Here is a 24,885-nt window from a genome sequence, read left to right as displayed (position 1 = left end):
GGGCTGGGGGGGAGCAATGCTCTGCACCTCGGCTCGGCTGCCACAGTGAAATTATTTAAAGTTCCTCGGGCGGTCCGCGGCCCGGGAGTTGGGGAACACTGTCATGCTGCCCCCCACGTGTCATGAAAAAATGCCGCCCGGGCGGCTTCCCCGTTCGCCCATGCCTAAAACCGCCACTGAGGGAGAGTCCAGGACATCTGAGGCTCTCGTGCAATATCGCTGGATTGAGATGGGGCTCAGGTAAGAGGGGGGCTGAGGGGGGCTCCTGCATATAGAATGCATTAAGATAAAAACCTTCTGCATTTAGAATCCAAATAGGGTTACATAGTTAAATATAGTTAAATAGTTAGTGTGGCCAAAAAGTCCATCCAGTTCAACCAATAGAAGGAAAAAAGATATATATACAGATTCAGTATTTATTCAGAACAAACACTTGTCCTCAGGCTGAGTCACCAAAAAAGAATTTGCCTTACTGACTCCCTTAAATCATATCATCCAAAGGTGTCGTTTTCTCAGCCCTGCCACCTTGTTGCCCTATGATCAAAACCCCTATGGTAAATCATAACTGCCGAAGCAGATGGCTGCTAAAACAGCAGGTCTGTCCCATGCCATTGAAGTTCCTGCAGGCAACTGGTATTTTATTCCTTTTGTTTGCAGCTCCAGGTATCACATTAATAAGGCTTATTCCCATCCAAGACATACCGGAGTGTATGTAACACAGGCTGATATTATTAACCAAGCATACCTTTTGCTTAAGTATTACAATTGTACAATGTTTCCTCACCAAGTCTATTGAATGTGCAGCAAATATGCCTACAAATGGCTGCCAAGCAAGTATGTGAATACATGTTATTTTGGGTAAATCATCTTTAAAGCGGAGTTCCACCCAAAAGTGGAAGCTCTGCTTATCAGACTCCTTCCCCCTCCGGTGCAACATTTGGCACCTTTAGGGGGAGAGGGGGGGACGGGTACCTGTTTTTGACAGGTACCTGTCCCCACTTCCAGGAGATTGTGCCTTCCCCACGCTACTGGGTCATTCAGAATGTGCAACGCGCTTCGCGCCTACATAGTAGGGAGCTGGCTGTGAAGCTGCAAGGCTTCACTGCCGGTTTCCCTTACAGACAATGGTAGCGGCAGCACCCAAGAGCTGATGGAAACATCGACTGGGGTGCCGACATCGCTGGATTCCAGAACAGGTAAGTGTCCTAATATTAAAAGTCAGCAGCTACAGTATGCGTAAGTAAGTGGAAAATCTTGGAAAAGCAATAAATGTAACCACCTACGAAGTTGGTCTTTTACCAGAAGAAAAACGGGCAGATTAGATTAATAACTCTTTAGATTGTTTATTAGCCAGACAAGAGAGGACATCTGTCCTTATAAGGGACCAGTGTTGCATGCATATTCCCAATCATACTGCAAACATAGCCAGACATCTTAATAAAGTAAGAGAGGCTGAGGTTACCCTCGAAAGGAGACCTAAGAGCATGTTAGATGGCATAGCTGATTCTATAAAGAAATGTTTACAGATATGTTTGGTAACCCTGGTAAATAGCTTACTTATAGAGTTTCATTTTTCCTAGCCAAGTATGATATCTACTACCTTTTCAAAGTACTGTATGTCTGTAGAAAATTTTTGAGTGTGCATTACCACCAAAATACCAAGAGTAAAATTCCATTTATTTAGGGTCTCATGCCCAGAGAATTTAGGCCTCACTATTACCCAGTTCACCTCCCTACAAGAAGATTCTAATGGTTAGATCTATCCCTTTGTACACAAGGACAGACCTATTCAGGCATACTCTGTGTTATTGGCCCTAAGATTCAGCCCACTGCTTATTGCAAATTTGTGTTAGCTGAAATAGCACAGGTAAGATACTATACTGAGTTTAGGTAAGGATAGTAGGTGTTTTCAGTGGATGACAAAATGGAGAGACTGAAGGAGAAAAGTAGGAACCATTTAGAAAATGTAGCAATCATATTGTTTACAACAGTTTTTTTTCTCACTCTCTATAAATATCCTTTTGCTTGCCCTTGCCCTTTTAATTCATGTATGTGAAAGGAGACTTCATATAGGAGGAACTTTCGGAACAAACAGAACATGATAACTATCTGTTAATGTCCTGAGGATGTGACAACCCAGCAAATCTCAAACAGTAGATGCTAATCTTTAGACATTTTATGGTCTAACTAGTTATTTAGGTAGCCATCCCCCTCGGACTATAAAAACTCTATAAGTGGCCTTAGATATTCAGAAAAACCCTATTGAATGCATTCTGCTGTGTTGTATTCAGGGCCGGCCTTAGGTGTTCAAGCGCCCTGTGTGAGCTAATCCTGTGGCGCCCCCCCCCCCCCATCTTGACCCCTCGCCTCCCCTGGTCACCTAAACATAAAGAGGAAAAAAATATTTGAAACAAATAATTTGTTTTAATAACAGTTAATTTAAGTGCATGTGCAAACAATTACAATAATAAATAACTGGATAGACTGGTAACAATGATGTATATTAAATACATAAATACAGAAAAAAACAGCTAACAGTGCAATCTTTTTAACATTGTTTTTGAGAAAAAAGATATGTGCAAATGCAATAATACCTGGGAACATTGGTAAACATAATATGCACCTTCTGACAAGTTATTTTAATGTGAAGCTCAAAATACAACTTTACGTGCTTTTGCCTTTGCAAACTCATCAATCACGTTGTTCATGTCCAATGTCTTTAATACATCACTTTCAATGGATAATACTGATAAAGAGTAGGGTTGAGCGGACACCTAGATGTCCGTGTTCGACGGGTTCGGCCGAACTTTAAAAAAAAGTCTGGGTCCGTGTCCCGGACTTTTACCGAACTTTTCCCGGACACCGAACCCCATTGAAGTCAATGGGGACCCGAACTTTAAGGCACTAAAATGGCTCTAAAACACCAAAGGAAAGGGCTAGAGTGCTGCAAATGGCAGCAAAACGTAATTAAGAGCATGGCAAGTGCTCTGCAAACAAATGTGGATAGGGAAATAACTTAAAACAACAAAAAAAAACAGAAAAATAAAACAATGTTCTTCTTCATCTCTGAAGGACGAGGCCCATATGGAGTAGGAGGGAGGTTGAGGTGGTGGTGGATGTGGCGGTGACATAGGCGTGCGCACAGGGTGTGCTGGGTGTGCCTGGGCACACCCTAATCACCTAGGGCACATAGCATTGCCAGTGAGGAGATGGGAAAGATCTCCCTGGGACCTGCTCTGCTCTATTTCTCCTTGCCTACAGGTACATGGCCCCGATACATTACTCTCCCTGCTGGCAAACACATGCATGTGTATTTCAACTTTGGGGTGCACACCTTAATGCAATAGGCTGCGCACACCTATGGGCGGTGTAGGTGGAAGCGGCGGTGGAGGAGGACCAGGGCCGGATTAACAGCATCATGGGCTTGGTGCTGAGGATTTTGAAGGGCCTTAAGGGCCGTGCCTTGCCATGCACCCAGAGGAGGAAGGGTGCAGCCATGCATGCCTAATTCAACATGGGATGCTGTCTCTGAAGCCCATAAACACATCCATGCATCGCCAACTGTCCCTCCTTGTCCGGCCTTCACGCTGTGTGGGGAGGTTCTGAGGGTGCTGCCTGGGGAAGCGAGCATAGAAGCCAGACTTCTGTGTTTACAAGTGACAGAAGAGCGGTAACAGTGAATATGGCCAACCCGGGGCCTATATAAAAGGTAGGGGCCTGGAGCTGCAGCTCCAATAGCCCCTACATTAATCTGGCCCTGAGGAGGAGGACGAGGTAGCCAACACTGCTTCTTTTCAAAAATTTTAAATGAGGGTACACCCCAAAAGAGTGAGAAAGAGCAAAAATGGAACAATGGGTGGGTAAGGTCGGTATCCATTGCTATTCTGCATAAGGTACGGAAAAGTCCCGTGGGATCCATGCCTGGTTCATTTTAATGAAAGTGAGCTTGTCCACATTGTCTCTGGACAGGCGGCTGCGCTTGTCTGTTATAACGCCCCCAGCCGTGCTAAATACCCGTTCAGATAATACACTGGCTGCAGGGCACGCCAGCACCTCCAAGGCGTAAAGGGCAAGCTCAGGCCATGTGCCCAATTTGGAGACCCAGAAGTTGAAGGGGGCAGACCCGTCATTCACTACATGTAGGCGTGTGCACACATACTGCTCCACCATGTTGGTAAAATGCTGCCTCCTGCTAAGACGTTCCATCTGAGCTGCTGGTGCTGCTGTTTGTTGTGGCATGCTGACAAAGCTTTTCCACATTTCGGCCATGCTAACCCTGCCTTCTGAGGTGCTGGCGGTGCCCTGGTTGCGTTGGCGACCTCCTCCTCCTCCTCCTCTGCCTTGTGCTTCCACTGTGGCCCCGCTGTCAGATGGGAATGCCAGCAGCATGGCGTCTACCAGCGTGCGCTTGTACTCGCGCATCTTGCGATCGCGCTCCAGTGAGTGAATTAAGGACGGTACGTTGTCCTTGTAACGGGGATCCAGCAGCGTGGCCACCCAGTAATCAGCACAAGTTAGAATGTGGGCAACTCGGCGGTCGTTGTGGAGACACTGCAGCATGTAATCGCTCATGTGTGCCAGGCTGCCCAGAGGCGACGAAAGGCTGTCCTCTGTGGGAGGTGTATCGTCCGTGTCCTCTGTATCCCCCCAGCCACGCACCAGTGATGGCCATGAGCTGGCCTGGGTGCCACCCTGCTGTGAACATGGTTCCATCTCCTCCTCCAGCTCCTCCTCCTCCTCATCCTCCTCATCCTCCAGAACTGTGCCCCTGCTGGACAATTGCGTCCCTGGCGTTTGCGTGTGCAGGAACCCACCCTCGGAGCCCCTTGCGAATGACTGCCCTGAAAGCCTTGGAAATGTTACCTCTTCATCCTCCTCCTCCTCCTCATCCTGTGCCACATCCTCTTCCATCATCGCCCGAATTGTTTTTTCAAGGAGGCATAGAAGTGGGATAGTTAAGCTGAGAACGGCGTCATTGCCACTGGCCATGTTGGTGGAGTACTCAAAACAGCGCAACAAGGCACACAGGTCTCGCATGGAGGCCCAGTTATTGGTGGTGAAGTGGTGCTGTTCCGCAGAGCGACTCACGCGTGCGTGCTGCAGCTGAAACTCCACTATGGCCTGCTGCTGCTCGCACAGTCTTTCCAGCATGTGCAAGGTGGAGTTCCACCTTGTGGGCACGTCACATATGAGGCGGTGAGCGGGAAGGCCGAAGTTACGCTGCAGCGCTGCCAGGCGAGCAGCAGCAGGGTGAGAACGCCGAAAGTGCGCACAAACGGCCCGCACTTTCTGCAGCAGCTCTGACATATCGGGGTAGTTTTTAAGGAACCTCTGCACCACCAAATTCAGCACATGCGCCAGGCAAGGGATGTGCGTCAAACCGGCTAGGCCCAGAGCTGCTATGAGATTTCGCCCGTTATCGCACACCACCAGGCCGGCTTGAGGCTCGCTGGCAGCAACCACTCATTTGTCTGCTGTTCCATGCTCCTCCACAACTCCTGCGCGGTGTGTGGTTTGTCCCCCAAACAGGCAAGTTGTAAAACTGCCTGCTGTCGTTTACCCCTGGCCGTGCTGAAGTTGGTGGTGAAGGTGTTACGCTGTCCGGATGAGGAGGCGGTAGAGGATGAGGAAGCGGAGTAGGAGGAGTTAGGAACAGGAGGCAAACTGAAGCGCCCTGCAATCCTCGGTGGTGGAAGGACATGCGCCAAATTGCTATCCGCCTCAGGCCCATCCGCCACTGCATTTACCCATTGTGCCGTTAGGGAGATATAACGCCCCTGACCGTGCTTACTGGTCCACGTATCCGTAGTTAGGTGGACCTTGGCACAGATGGCGTTGCGCAGTGCACACCTGATATTTTCCCCCACTTGGTTGTGCAGGGAAGGGATGGCTTGCCTGGAAAAGTAGTGGCGGCTGGGCACGACATACTGTGGGACAGCCACCGACATAAGGTTTTTAAAACTGTGCGTCTCCACCAGACGGAATGACAGCATTTCAAAGGCCAATAATTTTGAAATGCTGGCATTCAGGGCCAGGGATCGCGGGTGGGTAGGGGGGTACTTCCTCTTCCTCTCAAGTGTTTGGGAGATGGAAAGCTGAACGCTTCCACGGGACATTGTGGAGATGGTTGTTGGTGACCCAGGTGGTGGTGTTGCTGACAGATCGTCTGTTTGCGGGGTGGCAGGTGCCGGTATCACTACAGATGTGGCTGGAGCGGCCGAGACTGCAGCAGAAGAGGAAGCAGGATGAGCCAGAGACGTTTCTTGGTTTTGAAGGTGTGTACTCCACTGCAGCTCGTGCTTTGCACTTAGATGCCTGATCATGCAGGTTGTGCTCAGGTTGAGAAGGTTTATGCCTCGCTTCAAGCTCTGATTGCACAGGGTGCAAACCACTCGTGTCCTGTCATCAGCACATTTTCTAAAGAACTTCCACGCTAGAGAACTCCTTTGAGCTGACTTTGGTGCGCTCGTTCCCTTGCTGCGTTGGGCAGTAGCGGGCGTAGTGTCTAGGGCACGGCCGCTCCGCTTCTGCACCCTGCTCCCTCTTCTGCTGTGCTGGTGGCTCTGTGCGACCACCGCCTCTTCCTCCAAACTACTCAGGTCACCTGCATGACGTTCATTCCATGTGGGGTCGAGGACCTCATCGTCCTCCACATCATCTTCCACCCAGTCTTCACCCCTGCCCTCCTTGTCGGTCTCCACAATGCTGAACGCCGCAGCAGTTGGCACCTGCGTTTCGTCATCATCGGAGACGTGCTGCGATGATCCTTGCATGTACTCATCTTGAGAAATAAGTGGTTGGGCATCGCTGCACTCAATCTCTTCCACTTCTGGGGCAGGGCTAGGTGGATGGCCCTGGGAAACCCTGCTGACAGAGTCCTCAAAAAGAATAAGAGACTGCTGTATGGCTTGGGGCTCAGACTGCTGGCCTGATTTGCAAGGGGGTGAGGTGAAAGACGGTTGGACATTGGCTGCAGGTGCCAACTCTGACCTTTCTGCAGTAGACTGGGTGGGAGACAATGTGAAGGAACTGGAGGCACTGTCAGCAGCAAACCAATCTACTATCGCCTCAACTTGTTCTGGCCTCATCACTTCTAGGGGCGTTTGATGCCCTACCAAATACTGATGCAGGTTCTGTCGCCTACTCACACTTGAGGAAGGTGTTTCACTTGTGCGTGTAGCTGGCACAGATCGACCACGTCCTCTCCTTGCAACAGGAGCTCTACCAGCAGCACCACGACCCAGGCCACGGCCCTTATTTGACGGTCTCCTCATATTTCTGTAATTTAAGATCTTGCCCTAGAAAGGTTTTTATTGAATAGCGGAATAGGAAATATGATCCAAAAAAGTGTATGTATATCACACGTACACAACCACACTAGGCCCCAATTACTATTGTTTGTACCCCTAAAAGGCTAGATGAGGAGTAGGGGGAGTATGGAACAGGCAGCACCCTCAAACCTTCAGAAGTATGAGATGAACCCCAACAACTTGGAAAGGTGGATCTCTCTCACACGTACCAACACAGACTATCCCCCAATTTAACTGATCCCCAAAGGTTTTTGATTAAATAGCGGAATAGAAAATATGATCCAAAAAAAGTGTATGTATATCACACGTACACAACCACACTAGGCCCCAATTACTATTGTTTGTACCCCTAAAAGGCTAGATGAGGAGTAGGGGGGGTATGGAACAGGCAGCACCCTCAAACCTTCAGAAGTATGAGATGAACCCCAACAACTTGGAAAGGTGGATCTCTCTCACACGTACCAACACAGACTATCCCCCAATTTAACTGATCCCCAAAGGTTTTTGATTAAATAGCGGAATAGAAAATATGATCCAAAAAAAGTGTATGTATATCACACGTACACAACCACACTGGGCCCCAATTACTATTGTTTGTACCCCTAAAAGGCTAGATGAGGAGTAGGGGGAGTATGGAACAGGCAGCACCCTCAAACCTTCAGAAGTATGAGATGAACCCCAACAACTTGGAAAGGTGGATCTCTCTCACACGTACCAACACAGACTATCCCCCAATTTAACTGATCCCCAAAGGTTTTTGATTAAATAGCGGAATAGAAAATATGATCCAAAAAAAGTGTATGTATATCACACGTACACAACCACACTAGGCCCCAATTACTATTGTTTGTACCCCTAAAAGGCTAGATGAGGAGTAGGGGGGGTATGGAACAGGCAGCACCCTCAAACCTTCAGAAGTATGAGATGAACCCCAACAACTTGGAAAGGTGGATCTCTCTCACACGTACCAACACAGACTATCCCCCAATTTAACTGATCCCCAAAGGTTTTTGATTAAATAGCGGAATAGAAAATATGATCCAAAAAAAGTGTATGTATATCACACGTACACAACCACACTAGGCCCCAATTACTATTGTTTGTACCCCTAAAAGGCTAGGAGTAGGGGGAGTATGGAACAGGCAGCACCCTCAAACCTTCAGAAGTATGAGATGAACCCCAACAACTTGGAAAGGTGGATCTCTCTCACACGTACCAACACAGACTATCCCCCAATTTAACTGATCCCCAAAGGTTTTTGATTAAATAGCGGAATAGAAAATATGATCCAAAAAAAGTGTATGTATATCACACGTACACAACCACACTAGGCCCCAATTACTATTGTTTGTACCCCTAAAAGGCTAGATGAGGAGTAGGGGGAGTATGGAACAGGCAGCACCCTCAAACCTTCAGAAGTATGAGATGAACCCCAACAACTTGGAAAGGTGGATCTCTCTCACACGTACCAACACAGACTATCCCCCAATTTAACTGATCCCCAAAGGTTTTTGATTAAATAGCGGAATAGAAAATATGATCCAAAAAAAGTGTATGTATATCACACGTACACAACCACACTAGGCCCCAATTACTATTGTTTGTACCCCTAAAAGGCTAGATGAGGAGTAGGGGGGGTATGGAACAGGCAGCACCCTCAAACCTTCAGAAGTATGAGATGAACCCCAACAACTTGGAAAGGTGGATCTCTCTCACACGTACCAACACAGACTATCCCCCAATTTAACTGATCCCCAAAGGTTTTTGATTAAATAGCGGAATAGAAAATATGATCCAAAAAAAGTGTATGTATATCACACGTACACAACCACACTAGGCCCCAATTACTATTGTTTGTACCCCTAAAAGGCTAGGAGTAGGGGGAGTATGGAACAGGCAGCACCCTCAAACCTTCAGAAGTATGAGATGAACCCCAACAACTTGGAAAGGTGGATCTCTCTCACACGTACCAACACAGACTATCCCCCAATTTAACTGATCCCCAAAGGTTTTTGATTAAATAGCGGAATAGAAAATATGATCCAAAAAAAGTGTATGTATATCACACGTACACAACCACACTAGGCCCCAATTACTATTGTTTGTACCCCTAAAAGGCTAGGAGTAGGGGGAGTATGGAACAGGCAGCACCCTCAAACCTTCAGAAGTATGAGATGAACCCCAACAACTTGGAAAGGTGGATCTCTCTCACACGTACCAACACAGACTATCCCCCAATTTAACTGATCCCCAAAGGTTTTTGATTAAATAGCGGAATAGAAAATATGATCCAAAAAAAGTGTATGTATATCACACGTACACAACCACACTAGGCCCCAATTACTATTGTTTGTACCCCTAAAAGGCTAGGAGTAGGGGGAGTATGGAACAGGCAGCACCCTCAAACCTTCAGAAGTATGAGATGAACCCCAACAACTTGGAAAGGTGGATCTCTCTCACACGTACCAACACAGACTATCCCCCAATTTAACTGATCCCCAAAGGTTTTTGATTAAATAGCGGAATAGAAAATATGATCCAAAAAAAGTGTATGTATATCACACGTACACAACCACACTAGGCCCCAATTACTATTGTTTGTACCCCTAAAAGGCTAGATGAGGAGTAGGGGGAGTATGGAACAGGCAGCACCCTCAAACCTTCAGAAGTATGAGATGAACCCCAACAACTTGGAAAGGTGGATCTCTCTCACACGTACCAACACAGACTATCCCCCAATTTAACTGATCCCCAAAGGTTTTTGATTAAATAGCGGAATAGAAAATATGATCCAAAAAAAGTGTATGTATATCACACGTACACAACCACACTAGGCCCCAATTACTATTGTTTGTACCCCTAAAAGGCTAGATGAGGAGTAGGGGGGGTATGGAACAGGCAGCACCCTCAAACCTTCAGAAGTATGAGATGAACCCCAACAACTTGGAAAGGTGGATCTCTCTCACACGTACCAACACAGACTATCCCCCAATTTAACTGATCCCCAAAGGTTTTTGATTAAATAGCGGAATAGAAAATATGATCCAAAAAAAGTGTATGTATATCACACGTACACAACCACACTAGGCCCCAATTACTATTGTTTGTACCCCTAAAAGGCTAGGAGTAGGGGGAGTATGGAACAGGCAGCACCCTCAAACCTTCAGAAGTATGAGATGAACCCCAACAACTTGGAAAGGTGGATCTCTCTCACACGTACCAACACAGACTATCCCCCAATTTAACTGATCCCCAAAGGTTTTTGATTAAATAGCGGAATAGAAAATATGATCCAAAAAAAGTGTATGTATATCACACGTACACAACCACACTAGGCCCCAATTACTATTGTTTGTACCCCTAAAAGGCTAGGAGTAGGGGGAGTATGGAACAGGCAGCACCCTCAAACCTTCAGAAGTATGAGATGAACCCCAACAACTTGGAAAGGTGGATCTCTCTCACACGTACCAACACAGACTATCCCCCAATTTAACTGATCCCCAAAGGTTTTTGATTAAATAGCGGAATAGAAAATATGATCCAAAAAAAGTGTATGTATATCACACGTACACAACCACACTAGGCCCCAATTACTATTGTTTGTACCCCTAAAAGGCTAGGAGTAGGGGGAGTATGGAACAGGCAGCACCCTCAAACCTTCAGAAGTATGAGATGAACCCCAACAACTTGGAAAGGTGGATCTCTCTCACACGTACCAACACAGACTATCCCCCAATTTAACTGATCCCCAAAGGTTTTTGATTAAATAGCGGAATAGAAAATATGATCCAAAAAAAGTGTATGTATATCACACGTACACAACCACACTAGGCCCCAATTACTATTGTTTGTACCCCTAAAAGGCTAGGAGTAGGGGGAGTATGGAACAGGCAGCACCCTCAAACCTTCAGAAGTATGAGATGAACCCCAACAACTTGGAAAGGTGGATCTCTCTCACACGTACCAACACAGACTATCCCCCAATTTAACTGATCCCCAAAGGTTTTTGATTAAATAGCGGAATAGAAAATATGATCCAAAAAAAGTGTATGTATATCACACGTACACAACCACACTAGGCCCCAATTACTATTGTTTGTACCCCTAAAAGGCTAGATGAGGAGTAGGGGGAGTATGGAACAGGCAGCACCCTCAAATCTTCAGAAGTATGAGATTGTGTTCACTGTACCCCACAAAGATTGAGTTCACTGCACCCCACAATGATTGTGTTCACTGCACCCCACAAAGATTGTGTTCACTGCACCTCACAAAGATTGTGTTCACTGTACCCCCCAAAGATTGTGTTCACTGCACCCCACAAAGATTCTGTTCACTGTACCCCACAAAGATTGTGTTCACTGCACCCTAAAAGGATGTTGTTCACTGCACCCCACAAAGATTGTGTTCACTGCACCCTAAAAGGATGTTGTTCACTGCACCCCAAAAAGATTGTGTTCACTGTACCCCCCCAAAGATTGTGTTCACTGCACCCCACAAAGATTGTGTTCACTGCACCCCAAAAAGATTGTGTTCACTGTACCCCCCAAAGATTGTGTTCACTGCACCCCAAAAAGATTGTGTTCACTGTACCCCCCAAAGATTGTGTTCACTGCACCCCACAAAGATTCTGTTCACTGTACCCCACAAAGATTGTGTTCACTGCACCCCAAAAAGATTGTGTTCACTGTACCCCCCCAAAGATTGTGTTCACTGCACCCCACAAAGATTCTGTTCACTGCACCCCACAAAGGATTTTGTTCACTGCACCCCAAAAAGATTGTGTTCACTGCACCCCAAAAAGGATTTTGATCACTGCACCCCAAAAAGGATGTTGTTCACTGCACCCCAAAAATGATTTTGTTCACTCCACCCCAAAAAGATTGTGTTCACTGCACCCCACAAAGATTGTGTTCACTGCACCCCAAAAAGATTGTGTTCACTGTACCCCCCAAAGATTGTGTTCACTGCACCCCACAAAGATTCTGTTCACTGTACCCCACAAAGATTGTGTTCACTGCACCCCAAAAAGATTGTGTTCACTGCACCCCAAAAAGGATGTTGTTCACTGCACCCCAAAAAGATTGTGTTCACTGCACCCCACAAAGATTGTGTTCACTGCACCCCAAAAAGATTGTGTTCACTGCACCCCAAAAATGATTTTGTTCACTGCACCCCAAAAAGGATTTTGTTCACTGCACCCCAAAAAGGATGTTGTTCACTCCACCCCAAAAAGATTGTGTTCACTGCACCCCAAAAAGATTGTGTTCACTGCACCCCACAAAGGATTTTGTTCACTGCACCCCAAAAAGATTGTGTTCACTGCACCCCAAAAAGGATGTTGTTCACTGCACCCCAAAAAGGATTTTGTTCACTGCACCCCAAAAAGATTGTGTTCACTGCACCCCACAAAGTATTTTGTTCACTGCACCCCACAAAGATTGTGTTCACTGCACACCAAAAAGGATTGTGTTCACTGCACCCCAAAAAGATTTTGTTCACTGCACCCCAAAAAGATTGTGTTCACTGCAGCCCAAAAAGATTGTGTTCACTGCAGCCCAAAAAGATTGTGTTCACTGCAGCCCAAAAAGATTGTGTTCACTGCAGCCCAAAAAGATTGTGTTCACTGCAGCCCAAAAAGATTGTGTTCACTGCAGCTCACACACAGAAAAATGGATGTGGATCACTGACACCTGCCTATCTCCAATCCCACACCACACAGCAATATCGATTGTAGTTTGTAGAACACAGTTTCCCTAAAATTCAGCAGACTCTGTCCCTAACAGGATTGAGAAGAGATCGTAGATCAGGATTGAGTGCAGATTCACCCCACCCCCCACACAGCAATATCGATTGTAGTTTGTAGAAGACACTGACCCTATAATTCAGCAGACTCTATCCCTAAAATGCCTACAACTCGCCCTGCCTAAACACTCCGACCTGTCCCTCAATTCTATCCGGACACAAATGGTTTTTTCCTGCCTATCTTTCCCTAATCAGCAGCCAGCACATTGATGTGTGCTCTGTCCCTTAGCTAAGCAGCAGAATGACGCTGCTGCGGCGGCTGCCTCGAACTTATAAAGACTTGGTCACATGCTTCAGACGGCCAATCACAGCTACTAAGACATTTGCAGGCATGGCTGGGATGGCTTAAGGCACACCAGTTAAACGATTGTTGATTGGCTGTTGAAAGCCCGCCATGAAAAGAGCGCCAAAGCATGCAAAACCCGGAAATAAAACGACCGAACACGGATTTTTACCCGAACATACAGTAAAGTGTCCGTGTCCATGTTCGGGTAAAAAAAATCCAATTATTCGGTACGAACACGTATAATACAGTCCGTGTTCGCTCAACACTAATAAAGAGGTTAGTCTGTCATCAGTCATTGATGATCTCAGATATGTTTTAATCAGTTTTAACTTGGAAAAGCTGCGTTCTCCTGACGCCACAGAAACCGGAATTGTTAAAAGAATCCGAAATGCTATCCACATGTTTGGAAATGTGTCAGTTAGGCCATTTCTCACTATGAAATTAAGTGTATGGCGGGGTGCTGTGACATCTTGAGGTAGCAGGCTTTGAATATGCCAAAGCTCTTCTGAAAGATCTAGACCATGGGTCCTCAAACTACGGCCCGCGGGCCGCATCCGGCCCGCCAGGGTCCTGAACACGGCCCGCTGGCCAGGATGGATGAATCGTCATGTTTTGTGGCGGCCGCGGCTATCGCGGCACCGCCGATCCCCGCGATCCTCCAAGACTCCATCCACTGCCTGTCACTCACTGTGCAGGCTTCACACAGGACGGACGGGTGCTTCCAGCCAATGAAGTGCTGAGTCACCCTGATGTCATTCGTCCCCGCCCACAAGACAGAGCGCCCACAGTCCCTGGCTGTCACGCAGACTCACATGGTTTGAAGAAGAGAAGGTAGGAGAAGAGATGGGGATGGATGGGCCAGTGTATGATGAGTAAACAGGAGGATAGTCTATCATAGTCAGCAGTATATATATATATATAGGCAGCAGTATTAGAAAATTATATATTATAATCCAAATTATTAAATGTCAGCAAAAAAATATAAATGCATATGAAAGCAGAATTCTTGTGTGGTCCCCAATATTATATAGCAGTAGAGAGGTGTGTATGTATATATATATATATATATATATATATATATATATATATATATATATATATATATAAAATAAAAAATAAAATATATATATATATATACACACCTCCTTTACTGCTATATAATATTGGGGATCACACAAGAATTCTGCTTTCATATGCATTTATATTTTTTTGCTGACATTTAATAATTTGGATTATAATATATAATTTTCTAATACTGCTGCCTATATATACACACACACACACTGCGCTATATAATAATAATATGTTGCTTTTTTATATATTATATTTACTAGTAAATATAATTTATACAAAAGCAGCAGTCTTGTGTGATCCCTAATATTACTGTATATATCAGCAGTAAATATAATATACAAAGCAGCAGTCTTTTAATATAATACATATATATATATATATATATATATATATATATATATATATATATATATATATATGTATATATATTACCAGACTGCTGCTGCTTCTGTTAAGAGTGCTTCTCAAGCCGCAACCTAGAGGAGCCAAGGAGGAGGGACTACTAAGCTCTCCAGCGTGTATATCACAGACATCCCAAGTCTCCCGCAACTTGCGGGATTCTCCCGCCTTTGGCCAGAGGCTCACGGACACCTGCAAGTGGCGTGCGATCTTCTGGCTGCCGCGGGAGACTTAGGATGTCTGTCTCAGTGACAGAGCCGCTGCTTCCTGTATAGGTCCGGCTCTGTCACAGGCGGAGTGATCTGAAATGCACTCCGCCTGTGACAGGAGCCAATACAGGAGGCAGAGGCTCTGCTGCCGTTGATTTGAATGCGGGGAGTGACCGGGGGCGGCTTCTTCCCTCCGCACTCCTCCTCTTCCCAGTGTGTCAGTGACTGGGAGCTCCTCCTTCCAGGCTGCCGCTCTTCTCACCTGGCTCCCGGGCAGCAGGAAGTGGAGGTGACGGGTGAGAAGGTACAGGGGACCGGTTGTGGGGGTCTGTCACTGGGGACATTACACCGCCCGTCTAGGCTGACACCACTGGGGGACCAGGGGAGTGGCTGCATGGGGGGGGGGTGGATGCACAATTCTCCATTGATCCCATTGTGTGCTGAATGAAGGTCTGGGGAGATATTACTGTACACACGTGTCCTATCTAATACTGTGCAAGGAATAGGGGCTTCTATAGGGGGGGGGGGGGTGATTAGGTCACCCCTGTCATCACATGCATGCCTTGTGCACTGGGCCAGCACCACCTTCATCCTCCTCCTCATCATCATTGTATGGTGTGCTACCTCTGGGATGAGCAGGGCACAGGATGACAATGACAGAGCTGCTGCTTCCTGTATAGTTCCGGCTCTGCCACAGGCGGAGTGATATGAAATGGACTCCGCCTGTGACAGGAGCCATACAGGAAGCAGCGGCTCTGCTCTCTACTGCAGCCGCTGCTTCCTCCAGCAGTACCCAATATCATGACCAGCAGTAACCGCCAGCAGTAACCGCCAGAATTACCCACCAGCAGTCTGCAAAATTAGTAGAAAAGGTATGTGCATTAGCGTGTGTAAATTGTTGCTATATGTTTTTTAATAACTAGTTGTGTTTTGTCATAATATTTCATGTCCTTGTTCATACATAGCCCCCAGCACATAACTGTAAATATCCCAGCATGTGCAGTGTTTCTAACGCCTACCACCATGACAACTTCAAATCACTGAAGTGGTCATGGTGGTTAGAGTGTTTCTTTTATATCTCTCAGAAGAAGTAAACCTCTGCATACTGATTGCATTTAATTTCATCATCCTCTAGTTGTGTTAAATTAGTGCAGGGTCACGGTGGTGCGAGGTGGGGGGGGGGGGGTCTGCCGGCGGCGTGGGGTGCCACCTCCCTGAAATTCGTTTGAAACCTCCCTGAAATTAGTTTTTGCAGGTTGGGATGCCTGATATCACATCACGTAAGCTGATAAGAGTTGAAAATTAAATATATTTAGATAGGAGGGTGGTGGGTCCTGGGGGGGGGGGGATGTTAGAGGAGAGGAGGTTAATTACCAGTTGTATGTAATTTCTCAAATATGCAGCATGGGACTTTGTGTTTATCACTGGTGTTTAACTCATATTTAGTGTTGAGCGAACACGGACTGTATTATTCGTGTTCGTACCGAATAATTGGATTTTTTTTACCCGAACACGGACACGGACACTTTACTGTATGTTCGGGTAAAAATCCGTGTTCGGTCGTTTTATTTCCGGGTTTTGCATGCTTTGGCGCTCTTTTCATGGCGGGCTTTCAACAGCCAATCAACAATCGTTTAACTGGTGTGCCTTAAGCCATCCCAGCCATGCCTGCAAATGTCTTAGTAGCTGTGATTGGCCGTCTGAAGCATGTGACCAAGTCTTTATAAGTTCGAGGCAGCCGCCGCAGCAGCGTCATTCTGCTGCTTAGCTAAGGGACAGAGCACACATCAATGTGCTGGCTGCTGATTAGGGAAAGATAGGCAGGAAAAAACCATTTGTGTCCGGATAGAATTGAGGGACAGGTCGGAGTGTTTAGGCAGGGCGAGTTGTAGGCATTTTAGGGATAGAGTCTGCTGAATTATAGGGTCAGTGTCTTCTACAAACTACAATCGATATTGCTGTGTGGGGGGTGGGGTGAATCTGCACTCAATCCTGATCTACGATCTCTTCTCAATCCTGTTAGGGACAGAGTCTGCTGAATTTTAGGGAAACTGTGTTCTACAAACTACAATCGATATTGCTGTGTGGTGTGGGATTGGAGATAGGCAGGTGTCAGTGATCCACATCCATTTTTCTGTGTGTGAGCTGCAGTGAACACAATCTTTTTGGGCTGCAGTGAACACAATCTTTTTGGGCTGCAGTGAACACAATCTTTTTGGGCTGCAGTGAACACAATCTTTTTGGGCTGCAGTGAACACAATCTTTTTGGGGTGCAGTGAACAAAATCTTTTTGGGGTGCAGTGAACACAATCCTTTTTGGTGTGCAGTGAACACAATCTTTGTGGGGTGCAGTGAACAAAATCCTTTGTGGGGTGCAGTGAACACAATCTTTTTGGGGTGCAGTGAACAAAATCCTTTTTGGGGTGCAGTGAACAACATCCTTTTTGGGGTGCAGTGAACACAATCTTTTTGGGGTGCAGTGAACAAAATCCTTTGTGGGGTGCAGTGAACACAATCTTTTTGGGGTGCAGTGAACACAATCTTTTTGGGGTGGAGTGAACAACATCCTTTTTGGGGTGCAGTGAACAAAATCCTTTTTGGGGTGCAGTGAACAAAATCATTTTTGGGGTGCAGTGAACACAATCTTTTTGGGGTGCAGTGAACACAATCTTTGTGGGGTGCAGTGAACACAATCTTTTTGGGGTGGAGTGAACAACATCCTTTTTGGGGTGCAGTGAACAACATCCTTTTTGGGGTGCAGTGAACACAATCTTTTTGGGGTGCAGTGAACACAATCTTTGTGGGGTACAGTGAACAGAATCTTTGTGGGGTGCAGTGAACACAATCTTTGGGGGGTACAGTGAACACAATCTTTTTGGGGTGCAGTGAACACAATCTTTGTGGGGTGCAGTGAACACAATCTTTTTGGGGTGGAGTGAACAAAATCATTTTTGGGGTGCAGTGAACAACATCCTTTTTGGGGTGCAGTGATCAAAATCCTTTTTGGGGTGCAGTGAACACAATCTTTTTGGGGTGCAGTGAACAAAATCCTTTGTGGGGTGCAGTGAACAGAATCTTTGTGGGGTGCAGTGAACACAATCTTTGGGGGGGTACAGTGAACACAATCTTTTTGGGGTGCAGTGAACACAATCTTTGTGGGGTACAGTGAACAGAATCTTTGTGGGGTGCAGTGAACACAATCTTTGGGGGGTACAGTGAACACAATCTTTTTGGGGTGCAGTGAACACAATCTTTGGGGGGTACAGTGAACACAATCTTTTTGGGGTGCAGTGAACACAATCTTTGTGGGGTGCAGTGAACACAATCTTTGGGGGGGTACAGTGAACACAATCTTTTTGGGGTGCAGTGAACAACATCCTTTTAGGGTGCAGTGAACACAATCTTTGTGGGGTGCAGTGAACAACATTCTTTTAGGGTGCAGTGAACACAATCTTTGTGGGGTACAGTGAACAGAATCTTTGTGGGGTGCAGTGAACACAATCTTTGGGGGGTACAGTGAACACAATCTTTGTGAGGTGCAGTGAACACAATCTTTGTGGGGTGCAGTGAACACAATCATTGTGGGGTGCAGTGAACTCAATCTTTGTGGGGTACAGTGAACACAATCTCATACTTCTGAAGATTTGAGGGTGCTGCCTGTTCCATACTCCCCCTACTCCTCATCTAGCCTTTTAGGGGTACAAACAATAGTAATTGGGGCCTAGTGTGGTTGTGTACGTGTGATATACATACACTTTTTTTGGATCATATTTTCTATTCCGCTATTTAATCAAAAACCTTTGGGGATCAGTTAAATTGGGGGATAGTCTGTGTTGGTACGTGTGAGAGAGATCCACCTTTCCAAGTTGTTGGGGTTCATCTCATACTTCTGAAGGTTTGAGGGTGCTGCCTGTTCCATACTCCCCCTACTCCTAGCCTTTTAGGGGTACAAACAATAGTAATTGGGGCCTAGTGTGGTTGTGTACGTGTGATATACATACACTTTTTTTGGATCATATTTTCTATTCCGCTATTTAATCAAAAACCTTTGGGGATCAGTTAAATTGGGGGATAGTCTGTGTTGGTACGTGTGAGAGAGATCCACCTTTCCAAGTTGTTGGGGTTCATCTCATACTTCTGAAGGTTTGAGGGTGCTGCCTGTTCCATACCCCCCCTACTCCTCATCTAGCCTTTTAGGGGTACAAACAATAGTAATTGGGGCCTAGTGTGGTTGTGTACGTGTGATATACATACACTTTTTTTGGATCATATTTTCTATTCCGCTATTTAATCAAAAACCTTTGGGGATCAGTTAAATTGGGGGATAGTCTGTGTTGGTACGTGTGAGAGAGATCCACCTTTCCAAGTTGTTGGGGTTCATCTCATACTTCTGAAGGTTTGAGGGTGCTGCCTGTTCCATACTCCCCCTACTCCTCATCTAGCCTTTTAGGGGTACAAACAAATAGTAATTGGGGCCCAGTGTGGTTGTGTACGTGTTATATACATACACTTTTTTTGGATCATATTTTCTATTCCGCTATTTAATCAAAAACCTTTGGGGATCAGTTAAATTGGGGGATAGTCTGTGTTGGTACGTGTGAGAGAGATCCACCTTTCCAAGTTGTTGGGGTTCATCTCATACTTCTGAAGGTTTGAGGGTGCTGCCTGTTCCATACCCCCCCTACTCCTCATCTAGCCTTTTAGGGGTACAAACAATAGTAATTGGGGCCTAGTGTGGTTGTGTACGTGTGATATACATACACTTTTTTGGGATCATATTTTCTATTCCGCTATTTAATCAAAAACCTTTGGGGATCAGTTAAATTGGGGGATAGTCTGTGTTGGTACGTGTGAGAGAGATCCACCTTTCCAAGTTGTTGGGGTTCATCTCATACTTCTGAAGGTTTGAGGGTGCTGCCTGTTCCATACTCCCCCTACTCCTCATCTAGCCTTTTAGGGGTACAAACAATAGTAATTGGGGCCTAGTGTGGTTGTGTACGTGTGATATACATACACTTTTTTTGGATCATATTTTCTATTCCGCTATTTAATCAAAAACCTTTGGGGATCAGTTAAATTGGGGGATAGTCTGTGTTGGTACGTGTGAGAGAGATCCACCTTTCCAAGTTTTTGGGGTTCATCTCATACTTCTGAAGATTTGAGGGTGCTGCCTGTTCCATACCCCCCCTACTCCTCATCTAGCCTTTTAGGGGTACAAACAATAGTAATTGGGGCCTAGTGTGGTTGTGTACGTGTGATATACATACACTTTTTTTGGATCATATTTTCTATTCCGCTATTTAATCAAAAACCTTTGGGGATCAGTTAAATTGGGGGATAGTCTGTGTTGGTACGTGTGAGAGAGATCCACCTTTCAAAGTTTTTGGGGTTCATCTCATACTTCTGAAGATTTGAGGGTGCTGCCTGTTCCATACCCCCCCTACTCCTCATCTAGCCTTTTAGGGGTACAAACAATAGTAATTGGGGCCTAGTGTGGTTGTGTACGTGTGATATACATACACTTTTTTTGGATCATATTTTCTATTCCGCTATTTAATCAAAAACCTTTGGGGATCAGTTAAATTGGGGGATAGTCTGTGTTGGTACGTGTGAGAGAGATCCACCTTTCCAAGTTGTTGGGGTTCATCTCATACTTCTGAAGGTTTGAGGGTGCTGCCTGTTCCATACTCCCCCTACTCCTCATCTAGCCTTTTAGGGGTACAAACAATAGTAATTGGGGCCTAGTGTGGTTGTGTACGTGTGATATACATACACTTTTTTTGGATCATATTTTCTATTCCGCTATTTAATCAAAAACCTTTGGGGATCAGTTAAATTGGGGGATAGTCTGTGTTGGTACGTGTGAGAGAGATCCACCTTTCCAAGTTGTTGGGGTTCATCTCATACTTCTGAAGGTTTGAGGGTGCTGCCTGTTCCATACTCCCCCTACTCCTAGCCTTTTAGGGGTACAAACAATAGTAATTGGGGCCTAGTGTGGTTGTGTACGTGTGATATACATACACTTTTTTTGGATCATATTTTCTATTCCGCTATTTAATTAAAAACCTTTGGGGATCAGTTAAATTGGGGGATAGTCTGTGTTGGTACGTGTGAGAGAGATCCACCTTTCCAAGTTGTTGGGGTTCATCTCATACTTCTGAAGGTTTGAGGGTGCTGCCTGTTCCATACCCCCCCTACTCCTCATCTAGCCTTTTAGGGGTACAAACAATAGTAATTGGGGCCTAGTGTGGTTGTGTACGTGTGATATACATACACTTTTTTTGGATCATATTTTCTATTCCGCTATTTAATCAAAAACCTTTGGGGATCAGTTAAATTGGGGGATAGTCTGTGTTGGTACGTGTGAGAGAGATCCACCTTTCCAAGTTTTTGGGGTTCATCTCATACTTCTGAAGATTTGAGGGTGCTGCCTGTTCCATACCCCCCCTACTCCTCATCTAGCCTTTTAGGGGTACAAACAATAGTAATTGGGGCCTAGTGTGGTTGTGTACGTGTGATATACATACACTTTTTTTGGATCATATTTTCTATTCCGCTATTTAATCAAAAACCTTTGGGGATCAGTTAAATTGGGGGATAGTCTGTGTTGGTACGTGTGAGAGAGATCCACCTTTCCAAGTTGTTGGGGTTCATCTCATACTTCTGAAGGTTTGAGGGTGCTGCCTGTTCCATACTCCCCCTACTCCTCATCTAGCCTTTTAGGGGTACAAACAATAGTAATTGGGGCCTAGTGTGGTTGTGTACGTGTGATATACATACACTTTTTTTGGATCATATTTTCTATTCCGCTATTTAATCAAAAACCTTTGGGGATCAGTTAAATTGGGGGATAGTCTGTGTTGGTACGTGTGAGAGAGATCCACCTTTCCAAGTTGTTGGGGTTCATCTCATACTTCTGAAGGTTTGAGGGTGCTGCCTGTTCCATACTCCCCCTACTCCTAGCCTTTTAGGGGTACAAACAATAGTAATTGGGGCCTAGTGTGGTTGTGTACGTGTGATATACATACACTTTTTTTGGATCATATTTTCTATTCCGCTATTTAATCAAAAACCTTTGGGGATCAGTTAAATTGGGGGATAGTCTGTGTTGGTACGTGTGAGAGAGATCCACCTTTCCAAGTTGTTGGGGTTCATCTCATACTTCTGAAGGTTTGAGGGTGCTGCCTGTTCCATACCCCCCCTACTCCTCATCTAGCCTTTTAGGGGTACAAACAATAGTAATTGGGGCCTAGTGTGGTTGTGTACGTGTGATATACATACACTTTTTTTGGATCATATTTTCTATTCCGCTATTTAATCAAAAACCTTTGGGGATCAGTTAAATTGGGGGATAGTCTGTGTTGGTACGTGTGAGAGAGATCCACCTTTCCAAGTTGTTGGGGTTCATCTCATACTTCTGAAGGTTTGAGGGTGCTGCCTGTTCCATACTCCCCCTACTCCTCATCTAGCCTTTTAGGGGTACAAACAATAGTAATTGGGGCCTAGTGTGGTTGTGTACGTGTGATATACATACACTTTTTTTGGATCATATTTTCTATTCCGCTATTTAATCAAAAACCTTTGGGGATCAGTTAAATTGGGGGATAGTCTGTGTTGGTACGTGTGAGAGAGATCCACCTTTCCAAGTTGTTGGGGTTCATCTCATACTTCTGAAGGTTTGAGGGTGCTGCCTGTTCCATACTCCCCCTACTCCTCATCTAGCCTTTTAGGGGTACAAACAATAGTAATTGGGGCCCAGTGTGGTTGTGTACGTGTGATATACATACACTTTTTTTGGATCATATTTTCTATTCCGCTATTTAATTTAACTGGGCCTCCATGCGAGACCTGTGTGCCTTGTTGCGCTGTTTTGAGTACTCCACCAACATGGCCAGTGGCAATGACGCCGTTCTCAGCTTAACTATCCCACTTCTATGCCTCCTTGAAAAAACAATTCGGGCGATGATGGAAGAGGATGTGGCACAGGATGAGGAGGAGGAGGAGGATGAAGAGGTAACATTTCCAAGGCTTTCAGGGCAGTCATTCGCAAGGGGCTCCGAGGGTGGGTTCCTGCACACGCAAACGCCAGGGACGCAATTGTCCAGCAGGGGCACAGTTCTGGAGGATGAGGAGGATGAGGAGGAGGAGGAGCTGGAGGAGGAGATGGAACCATGTTCACAGCAGGGTGGCACCCAGGCCAGCTCATGGCCATCACTGGTGCGTGGCTGGGGGGATACAGAGGACACGGACGATACACCTCCCATAGAGGACAGCCTTTCGTTGCCTCTGGGCAGCCTGGCACACATGAGCGATTACATGCTGCAGTGTCTCCACAACGACCGCCGAGTTGCCCACATTCTAACTTGTGCTGATTACTGGGTGGCCACGCTGCTGGATCCCCGTTACAAGGACAACGTACCGTCCTTAATTCACTCACTGGAGCGCGATCGCAAGATGCGCGAGTACAAGCGCACGCTGGTAGACGCCATGCTGCTGGCATTCCCATCTGACAGCGGGGCCACAGTGGAAGCACAAGGCAGAGGAGGAGGAGGAGGAGGTCGCCAACGCAACCAGGGCACCGCCAGCACCTCAGAAGGCAGGGTTAGCATGGCCGAAATGTGGAAAAGCTTTGTCAGCACGCCACAACAAACAGCAGCACCAGCAGCTCAGATGGAACGTCTTAGCAGGAGGCAGCATTTTACCAACATGGTGGAGCAGTATGTGTGCACACGCCTACATGTAGTGAATGACGGGTCTGCCCCCTTCAACTTCTGGGTCTCCAAATTGGGCACATGGCCTGAGCTTGCCCTTTACGCCTTGGAGGTGCTGGCGTGCCCTGCAGCCAGTGTATTATCTGAACGGGTATTTAGCACGGCTGGGGGCGTTATAACAGACAAGCGCAGCCGCCTGTCCAGAGACAATGTGGACAAGCTCACGTTCATTAAAATGAACCAGGCATGGATCCCACGGGACTTTTCCGTACCTTATGCAGAATAGCAATGGATACCGACCTTACCCACCCATTGTTCCATTTTTGCTCTTTCTCACTCTTTTGGGGTGTACCCTCATTTAAAATTTTTGAAAAGAAGCAGTGTTGGCTACCTCGTCCTCCTCCTCAGGGCCAGATTAATGTAGGGGCTATTGGAGCTGCAGCTCCAGGCCCCTACCTTTTATATAGGCCCCGGGTTGGCCATATTCACTGTTACCGCTCTTCTGTCACTTGTAAACACAGAAGTCTGGCTTCTATGCTCGCTTCCCCAGGCAGCACCCTCAGAACCTCCCCACACAGCGTGAAGGCCGGACAAGGAGGGACAGTTGGCGATGCATGGATGTGTTTATGGGCTTCAGAGACAGCATCCCATGTTGAATTAGGCATGCATGGCTGCACCCTTCCTCCTCTGGGTGCATGGCAAGGCACGGCCCTTAAGGCCCTTCAAAATCCTCAGCACCAAGCCCATGATGCTGTTAATCCGGCCCTGGTCCTCCTCCACCGCCGCTTCCACCTACACCGCCCATAGGTGTGCGCAGCCTATTGCATTAAGGTGTGCACCCCAAAGTTGAAATACACATGCATGTGTTTGCCAGCAGGGAGAGTAATGTATCGGGGCCATGTACCTGTAGGCAAGGAGAAATAGAGCAGAGCAGGTCCCAGGGAGATCTTTCCCATCTCCTCACTGGCAATGCTATGTGCCCTAGGTGATTAGGGTGTGCCCAGGCACACCCAGCACACCCTGTGCGCACGCCTATGTCACCGCCACATCCACCACCACCTCAACCTCCCTCCTACTCCATATGGGCCTCGTCC

Source organism: Pelophylax lessonae, assembly GCF_965119305.1.
Source record: "Pelophylax lessonae genome assembly, chromosome: 5".
NCBI lineage: Eukaryota > Metazoa > Chordata > Amphibia > Anura > Ranidae > Pelophylax > Pelophylax lessonae.
The sequence above is the reverse complement of the archived record's forward strand: the minus strand, read 5'-3'. Positions refer to the sequence as shown.